Genomic DNA, 9,728 nt, shown 5'->3' with positions numbered 1-9,728 from the left:
GGAGAGGAGAGGAGAGGAGAGGAGAGGAAAGGAAAGGAAAATAGAAGTTTGATCAATTGTTTTAAAGATGGTATAATAAAGTCTGCAGGAGACTCATATTCTGACTAACATGTGCTCCGTGGGAATTTTGGGTTTAAATCCTGACATGACAAATTAGAAAGGCCTAAGTAGGCTAAAATATGTTTGATTTAGAGTACTGTGGTGGTTTTATTTTTCCTCTAGAACAAAGGGAAAGCTACAGATTTTCCAGGCTGAAGGATATGCTGATTTGGGGAAAAGGTTTTGTCTTTGTGTTTTTGGAAAGGTGATTAAGGTGTTTAGACGTTCCAGAGTTATATGGATCAGATTTGATAGGGGGAGATTCCCTGAGAACTAGATTCCAGAGAATCAAACACAAAGTTTAGTTTGATGATACTAAAATTTTGTTTTGAGATTTATATATTACAGAATATACAGCCTTGTGAATTTCATTGTCAGACATGATGAACTGACCTGCCTGAACTTCTGATGTCTTGGTTTTTCATCTGGATCCAGTCAGGAGACAAACATTAGAGACTAATACAATTATTGGTGTGGCCTTCTTAAGGTCAATCAACCCCCCCATTCCCTAACCTCCCCACTCCCTTAAAAATATCTCCACACCTATATTCAGCTTGAAGAAGTTATGAAGAGTCATTGTCCCAGTTTCCTAAACTTTGGGGCTGGGGGTGGTTATTATAGGTTGTCATTGATACTAAAAATTTTGAAGTACAAGGCTTAGACCCAGAATTATCAACAGATCCGAGATGTTTAAGGCTGTGAGTTAAGTGCCAAATAGGAAATTTCTGTTTCTGAGTTTATTGTTAGGTTGTTTTCAGTTATTTTAATTAGAAATAGCTGAGAGCAGTTAACATACAACAGTCTAGATTACTTAACATAGATAGTTGGTTTTCAAAATCATCAGAATTCCACAGAGTGTGGAATGTTGTTGAGGCCAGTCTGCTCCTGACAGCTTTCCCTGTCTTGGATTCAAATAAGATACTGAGCATCTTTTAGTTAATCCAGTTGTGACAAAATAGCCATTAGGTAAGAATTGCCTCATTTCATCCACAGACATAATACTGTCCAAAGAAAGGACACTATTACAGTTTTGATTCTGCTGAGACAGAGTAGGCTAGTCCTTAAGATTCCTGTTTCTCTAAGTCTGTCAGATGACCCTTGCTAGTAGGCTGATGACCAATGCTCCAACTTGTTGAAATAAAGGAATATCTAGGTGATCAGCAGTCTCTATGGATTGGCTACATTCTGGAAGCTGTTTTAAGCTTTCTATAAATTTTCAGTTAATATCAGTCATTCTTGGATTTCCAGTGTGATTGAAAAACTACATACTCTTCCTTCTTCTTGATTTTCTTGTTTTTTTACAAATTGTATCTTGGGTATTCTAAGTTTCTGAGCTAATATCCACTTATCAGTGTGTGCATATCAAGTGAAGTCTTTTGTGATTAGGTTACCTCAGTCAGGATGATATCCTCCAGGTACATCCATATGCCCAAGAATTTCATAAAAGGAAGTCTGATGTGTGGATACTTCATTCCTTCTTTGAAAAGGAACAAAATACCCATGGAAGGAGTTACAGAGACAAAGATTGGAGTAAAAACAAAAGAATGGACCATCCAGAGACTACCCCACCTGGGGATACAACCCATCATCAGCCACCAAACCAGACACTATTGCATATTCCAGCAAGATNTTGCTGAAAGGACCCTGATATAGCTGTCTCCTGTGAGGCTATGCCAGTGCCTGGCAGATACAGAAGTGAATGCTCACAGTCATCTATTGAATGGAACACAGGGCCNCCAATGGAGAAGCTANAGAAAGTACCCAAGGAGCTGAAGGGGTCTGCAAACCTATAAGTGGAACAACANTATGAACTAACCAGTACCTCCAGTGCTAGTGGCTCTAGCTGCATATGTAGCAGAAGATGGCCTATTCGACCATCCTTGGGAAGAGAGGCCAGCCCCTTGGTCTTGCAATCTTATATGCCCCAGTATAGGGGAACACCAGGGCCACAAGTTGGGAGTGGGTGTATAGGAGAGTGTGGCGGGGGNGGGTATAGGGGACTTTGGGGATAGCATTTGAAATGTAAATGAAGAAAATATCTAATAAAAAATTGAAAAAGAAAAAAATATATACATACTCTTCTAGCAAACCAAGGATTTTTATTTTGAGAGGAACAGTTTTGAGAGGATCGTTTTCAGATGGCATTCAATCTAATGCCAAGACATAGCTAGATGTAGAATTATAAGTCCTTAAAGAAAGGATAGATAACAGAGGTTCTGTCTAATTAACAAACATGATGGGCTGGGTTTTATGTCTCATGTACTTTCTAAATTACAAAATAGTAATAGTTATGTTCAACTATATAGTCTCTTAATTGGACAGAAAGGGGGAAATGTGGATAGCCCTGGGGCTAGTTAAATTTGATGTTAATTCCATTCTCCTTAGAGTGGCTATGGAAAAGAAATGAGTCAGCACTAAGGTAATTTCCTGTAAACCTGCTTCCCCCCCTTAATCTGTAAAATAAAGGAGAGCTGATGATTGGGAAGGTAGAAAGGAAGTGGAACTGAAGGTGGGAGAGTGAAGAAGGAGAAAATGGAAGAAGGAGAGGATGCAGTGGAGGAAGAAGAAAAGCTGAGCAGAAGTATGTGGCCTGGAGAAACTGAAAGTTCTAAGGGGTCTCATAGATGTGAAATATGGTAGTGTAGAGGTAGATCTGCCCAATCTAGGTGCACAACATGTAATCGTATTAACTGTGTTGTGTTTTCACTGCTGGGGCATGTTTGGGAGGAGATTTGCAACACAATAATAATACTTGATCTTTGTTAAGCATTGCTGCTAGAGCAGATTAATGATACAATTGCACCCTTCAAAAGAATTTAGAGATATTGACTGTCAGCAATACCAACATTTTTAGAAAGAATTTGGAGATGTAGCTTCTTAGTTCAGTTAGTTTAAGATGTTTTTGTACACGGCTCTTCTGACAAAATCTTAGGTATAAATTTGAAGTTCTTAAATGTTAAGCTAAGGACATTCTGTGTTCATTAAACAAGAGCAATGGCAACCCCACCAGCACTACCTGTCAGGACTCTCCTTCTAGAACTGGGCAAGTGACCAAGGTGATGATTACTTTCTTGTAGCTGTTATTGCCCACAGCTTCCAGATATGATTTAATAAAAATGATGGTTATCAGTACATGTGAACACTGAGAATTTAAAAATAGTAATGACATAGATTTTTATATAAATGTTTAGCTTTTTGATTATTTTAAGATTTACATAAGGTTACTTTTTATGATAAATAATAAAATAATTCATCCTATCTTTATTCACCACAAATTGCCACCTATCTGTAAAAAAAAAAAAAAGGTTGTGAAAATTACATGGCTTTCACATACTTTTTTTAATCTATAGAAAGTGGCTTAGTTATGAATGTGTGTGGGATCTTGGGAATGATTTGTTTTCTCCTTCATGTGTAATATATAAGTTGTTTTTTCAAGTAAACGTATTAGGGAACATACTTTAAAAAAAAAAACCATTCATTAAAGGAAAATACAACACAATCACATTGTAACGTTTATGCTACCTGAGAGATTTTGCTGGAATATACAAGCAGTGGAAGGAAAAATAAAACTTTTTGTAACTTCTCATGCTTTATTCACTGAATGTGTATGTATCTGTGTGTGAGTATGTGTGGTTATTTTTCCTGTTTAACTTCTTTCTGCCTTCTCTCTTGCCTTTGAAGAGTTCTAGTAGACTCTTGCAGGTCAGAGGAATTGCTGGTCCTACTGAATCAAGGCTTTTGATTTCAGAGGTAGTCTGCTGAGTGATAAATTGATATCTCCATGGCCTCACTTCAGTTTACCCCAACCAGACAAATCTAGACTTTAACAAGCCCCATTAAGATATTTTTGGAAATTTCCTGAAAGAAACCATACAATTGACAATTCTGATATCTTTGGGAGTTTCATATTTTTGTATATATTAATTTTGAAATACACAAAATATTCCCATTTATGATAGGTTATGGATGTGACTTTGATAACACCAACTGATAAATTCCCCGATTGATCTGCATTGGGTACTTTATGGAAAACACTTTTACAATGTTGAAATCAATTCACTTAATCTTACATAAAGTAATTAACCATATTCCATAACAATAGGGAGTACAGAAACCCATGAATGACAGTTGTGAATACATTTGTAATCAATCAACATATAAATTTAATTCCAATGAATCAACAATACTGACTAATACAATTTGTCTCCTCGAGTTCAAGGCTCCTATTTAGGGCACACATCTGTAAGATAAGACAAAGATGAAAATGTTTAAAATTAATATTGGATTTCCTTCATGTTTTCAGGTAAGCTTTTTATAGTGATGTGATGCAAATCAAGAATCATTTACTCTAAATTCACATCATTTTACAGGAATCAACTTACCTGTTTCATAGACATTTTCAATATTTTTAGTAGGAATTTGGACAAACTTAGTCACCTTCACATATTCTTCCCACATTTCTTCAGTGATATTTGCTCCAATTGCTGCATTTCATTGGAAAAAGTAAGAAGAGACAGACACTATATTCACACCAAATAGTCTATATTCATCAAGTATTCTTATCAGTTGGTAAATGCTGCTACTTTACCCCACCATCCCTGCAAGAATGGAGATGTCAGTCATGGAAACATTCTGAAGTCAGGTCAGATAGTTTTACTGTGGATAAGATAATAACTCTCCATCCAATATATCTGAGATGCTGATTTAAAATCAGGAATACTAAAATTAGTATTGAATTATTATTGAAATTATTATCCTGTACAATTCCACTTGAATCTCACACATCATGATTAGTAAACATATTTCTGCACCAGTATATCATGAAACTAAATGTAGGGGACACAGTTATATTGTGATTAACAAAAAAGAAAAAAATTATTTTTACCATAAAAGATTAACTTACCCATAAAAGCACATACACTGACACTAATAGAAAATAGTGGAGAAGAGTCTCAAATAGATAGGCAAAGGGGAAATTTTCCTGAACAAAACACCAATGGCCTATGCTCTAAGATCAAGAATCAACAAGTATGACCTTGTGAAATTGCAAAACTTCTGCAAGACTAAGGATACTGTCAATAGGACAAACTGTCAACCAACAGATTGGTAAAATTTCTTTACCAACCCTATATCCAATAGAAGCCTAATATACAATATATATACAAAAACTCAAGAATTTAGACTCCAGACAACCAAATAACCCTATTAAAAATGGGTTACAGATCTAAACAAAGAATTTTCAACTGAGGAATACTGAATGGCTGAGAAGCCCCTAAAGAAATGTACAACATCCTTAGTCGTCAGGGAAATGAAAACCAAAACAACCCTGAGATTCTATCTCACAGCAGTCAGAATACCTAAAATCAAAACTTCAGATGACAGCAGATTCTTGCCAGCATGTGGAGAAAGAACACACCTCCATTTTGGAGGAATGGCAAACTGGTACAACCCCTGTGAAAATCCAGTTCCTCAAGAAATTGAACATAGGACTATCTGATCTGAGGACCCAGCTATACTATTCCTTGTCATATACCCAAAAGTAATTCCAACTTATAACAAGGACACATGTTCCACTATGTTCATAGCAGTCTTATTCATAATAGACAGAAGCTGGGAAGAACCCACATGTCCTTCAACAGAGGAATGAATACAGAAAATGTGGTACATTTACACAATGGAGTACTACTTAGATGCTATATACAATGACATCATGAAATTCTTAGACAAATGGATGGAATTAGAAAATAACATCCTGTGCAAGGTAATTCAGTCACAAAAGAACCCAAATGGTATGCACTCACTGATAAGTAGAAGTTAGCCCCAAATATTAGAATACCCAAAATACAATTCACAAAAAAAATGAAACTGCAGAAGAAGGAAAACCAAAAAGTGGATGTTTCAGTCCTTCATAGAAGGGAGAACAAAACACTCAAGGGAGGAAACATGGAGTCAAAGTGTGGAGCAGAAACTAAAGGAAAGGCCATACAGAGACTGTCCCACCTGGGGATCCATCCCACATAAAGACATCATACCCAGACACTAATGCATATGCCAAGAAGTGCTTGCTGACAGGATCCTGATATAGCTTTCTTTGAGAGGCTCTGCCAGAGCTTGATAAATACAGAAGCAGATCTACACAGCCAACCTTTGGACTGAGCATGGGTTCCCCAAAGAAGTTAGAGAAAAGAAGGAGCTGAAGAGATTTGTAACCCATATGAAGAACATCAAATCAATCATCCAGACACCCCAGAGCTCCCTGCAACTAAACAACCAACCAAAGAGTACACATAGATGTACTCATAGCTCAAGCTGCATTTGAAGTAGAAGATAGCCTTCTGGGACATCAATGGAAGAAGAGGCCCTTGACTCTGTGAATGCAGATGCCAAGAAGTTATTGCTGACAGGAGCCTGATACAGCTTTCTCTTGACAGGATCTGCCAGATCTTAACAAATACAGAAGTGGATGCTCACAGCCAACCATGGTACTGAGCGCTGGGTTCCCCAATGAAGGAGATAGAGAAAGGACTGAAAGAGGTGAAGGGATTTGCCACCCCATACGAAGAACAACAATATCAACCAACCAGACTACCCAGATCTCCCAGGGACTAAACCACCAACCAGAGTATACATGAAGTGACCCATGTCTCCAGACGTATATGAAGTAGAGGGTGTCAATGTTGGACATCAATGGGAAGACAGGCCTTGACGCTGTGAAGGCTTTGTGCCCCAGTGTAAGAGAAGGCCGGGGTGGTGATGTGGCAGTGGGTGGTTGGGATAGGGGGAGGGATGACAGAATAGGGGGTTTCTAGATGGGAAACAAGGAAAGGGGATAACATTTGAAATGAAAATAAAGAAAATATCTAATAAAAAATATTTACATACCCAGTACTCCTGTGAGATTCTGGAAGTAATTCAAATCATTAACAAACTTAGCTTGGAATATGATGGTTGTGTTTGAGACAAAATGTAGCACAATAAAAAAGCTACTTGGTTCTGTTAATAAATAAATTTTCTTTCATTACAACATAATATAGAGTTTCCTATTAATTTTACTTATTGTTTAGTTTTGAGATTTTACTATAGTTATAACATTTGAAACATCCCTTTACACCATGAAAATTTGTTTTTGACCATCCACATTCTCCTTCAAATTCATGACCTTGATTTTTTACTAATTATTAAATTATGCTTATATTTATCATATTATCATGAAAGCTATTCTGTATTTCATAATGTATCAATTATGTATTATTTTATTAAAATAATAATTTATATAATATAAAATATCTATTCATAAATATAATCCTTTAAGTTCATATAATATTATCTAGATATAACTCATATATTTAAACTATATTGTTTTAAAAACAGTAGGAATTTTTTCATAACAATCCCATTATTCCTAACATACTACAACATATATTATCAATTCTGCATTAAATTATTGAATCAGGGATTAAATTATTATCACATCTTCTAACACGAAATTAAAAAATTCAGTGTATGCCTATTCAATGACCAACTTTAGCAAAACCTCTATTTATTTATTTGTTTGTTTTTTGTTTGTTTTGTGCCACCTAGCAAGATTCATTCATATGGGCATTATCTCCCAATGCTGGTGGAGAATATATAATGGCTATTATACTCACTTCGTTCTATGCCTCCAGCATATGATGGAGAATAGAAGTAGATATTTGGAAAATGATGAACTGGATCACGCAGGATCCAGGTCCCACGGATATCATGAGTCCAGTTGCTTTCGAGACAATGTTTTAGGATTAAATAACCTGTAAATTTAGACATAAGGGACCACTTATCCACTAAAGACAGTCTTGATAAAGTTCAACTCCTCAAATAACATGTTAATAATACAGTCAGTCCTGAACCATTAATACTCACGTGTAAATGGACAATAGTTCCATGTAACTTTATCAGCCCAAACTGTGTGTAGTTGGCATGTCCCATTTTTCCTAAGCAATGCATATTAAACAATGAATACTTCTTTTTCACGTTTATCATCAAATGTCTATTTGTTCCCCACCACCACCAAAAAAAAAAAAAAAAATCTTCCCATCTTCCTGGAAGTAAGACACATTCCTGACCTTGAATCTGTATGTTATGATGTTATTCTTTGGTGTGCAAACATATTAATCATCTTTTAAGTTTATGATTCCTGTTGGGAATGGACTGACTTTTGATGTGGACCAAGATTTGAGGATGGGAATGGGGCTCAGACCCTAAATTGACAGGATTTTCCACCTCACCAAAGTGAAGAGGGTGACCTCATGGATGCAATACTAGATATTATCAGGATGATTTGCAAGATGAGGAACATTCTTCACTGCTTTTGCCACATTTGATATCAGATTTTTCTTTACTTATATTCAAATTTATTAATATTTTATGTTTAGCAAACATAGGTTCTATTGCATGATGTATTATTTACTGTGTTGGCACATTCATGATTTTAATAAAAAGAAAGATCAAAACATCAAGATGTGAAAACTCAAGTTTAATATTTTTAAGATTCACTCACTTGCAATTCCAGCTTTTCTCAAATTACTATTAAATCCCCATCATCTTATCATTTCCAGAAATATATTGTAATGCCTTAATTCTCATTTCAAAAAGATTGGTTCTTTTAATGAAATACCTTTTCTTACCTCACATAGAACGTCATGCTCATGACACTGTATTCCTTAAAAAACTGAACCTCACGCATCAGCATACGCTGTGGGCTCTTTTCTGCTATTGCACCCACAGATTTACTTGCTAGGTAGATAGTATGGAATTTCCCTGAAAACTAAAAATTAATATGAAATAACGTCATCAATCAGAGCATATGTGTTTGAGTCTACACTCCCACATGTTTGCACATAATCTCTTGTAACTTCATTTTTGAGGGATATCTTATAGCATTGGAAGGTACTACATATATATAGTGCAACATGCAGACCAATGACCCACCCTACACCCCTCACACACAGACACACAAAACAAAACCCAATAAAATAAACTTTGTGAAAATTTAGGGTAAATCAATAGTTAGAAAACTAAGTTAGGGGAATGCCAGGGTGGGGAAGCAGGAGCAAGTATATGGGGAGACACCTTCATAGAAGCAGCAGTAGGGAGGTTGGGATAGTGGGGTTCTGGGTAAACTGGGAAATGGGATAACATTTAAAGTATAAATAAAGAGTATATCTAATAAAAAGAATTAAAATAAAAAGGAAAGTAAGTTACAGTTGTTCAAGCAAATCATTAGAAAGTAATCTTATTATAGAAAAAATTAAATATGTGCTAATTGCTTTATTGTGTATTTCTGCTTTTGCCTTTTAATTACCTAACATATTATTTGAATACATATGTACATGACAATAATTTTGTAACATGCAAAATGTCATGAAGAAAAATGTGCAATATAAGTTATAGGTTCCAGTTCTGAAGCTGCATCAACACTAAGAAGTAATCTTAATAATGTAATAAAAATCTACATACTAAATGCATTCTATGTAAATAAAAAATGAAGCAATCATATTTTTATCTCAAAAGACTTTGTATTCCAAAAATTTAGGAGCAATTTTCCTCTTTGAAATCACACACACACACACACACACACACACACACACACA

At 35.6% G+C, this 9,728-nt stretch overlaps 1 long non-coding RNA gene across 1 annotated transcript in view; it reads right to left on the bottom strand.

Moving 5' to 3' along the window:
• Positions 1–4,102: 4,102 nt before the first annotated feature.
• The window catches only part of LOC110314846, a 7,644-nt gene continuing 2,018 nt past the window's right edge, over positions 4,103–9,728 (bottom strand). The window contains exons 2-4 of the long non-coding RNA XR_002380191.1: positions 8,763–8,902; positions 4,482–4,583; positions 4,103–4,339 (exon numbers count right to left, since the gene is read on the bottom strand). This is a non-coding gene — a long non-coding RNA (uncharacterized LOC110314846). The remainder of the gene's footprint in view (positions 4,340–4,481; positions 4,584–8,762; positions 8,903–9,728) is intronic.

This window comes from Mus pahari, unplaced genomic scaffold (genome assembly GCF_900095145.1).
Source record: "Mus pahari unplaced genomic scaffold, PAHARI_EIJ_v1.1 scaffold_8398_1, whole genome shotgun sequence".
Taxonomy (NCBI): domain Eukaryota; kingdom Metazoa; phylum Chordata; class Mammalia; order Rodentia; family Muridae; genus Mus; species Mus pahari.
The sequence above is the reverse complement of the archived record's forward strand: the minus strand, read 5'-3'. Positions and strand labels throughout refer to the sequence as shown.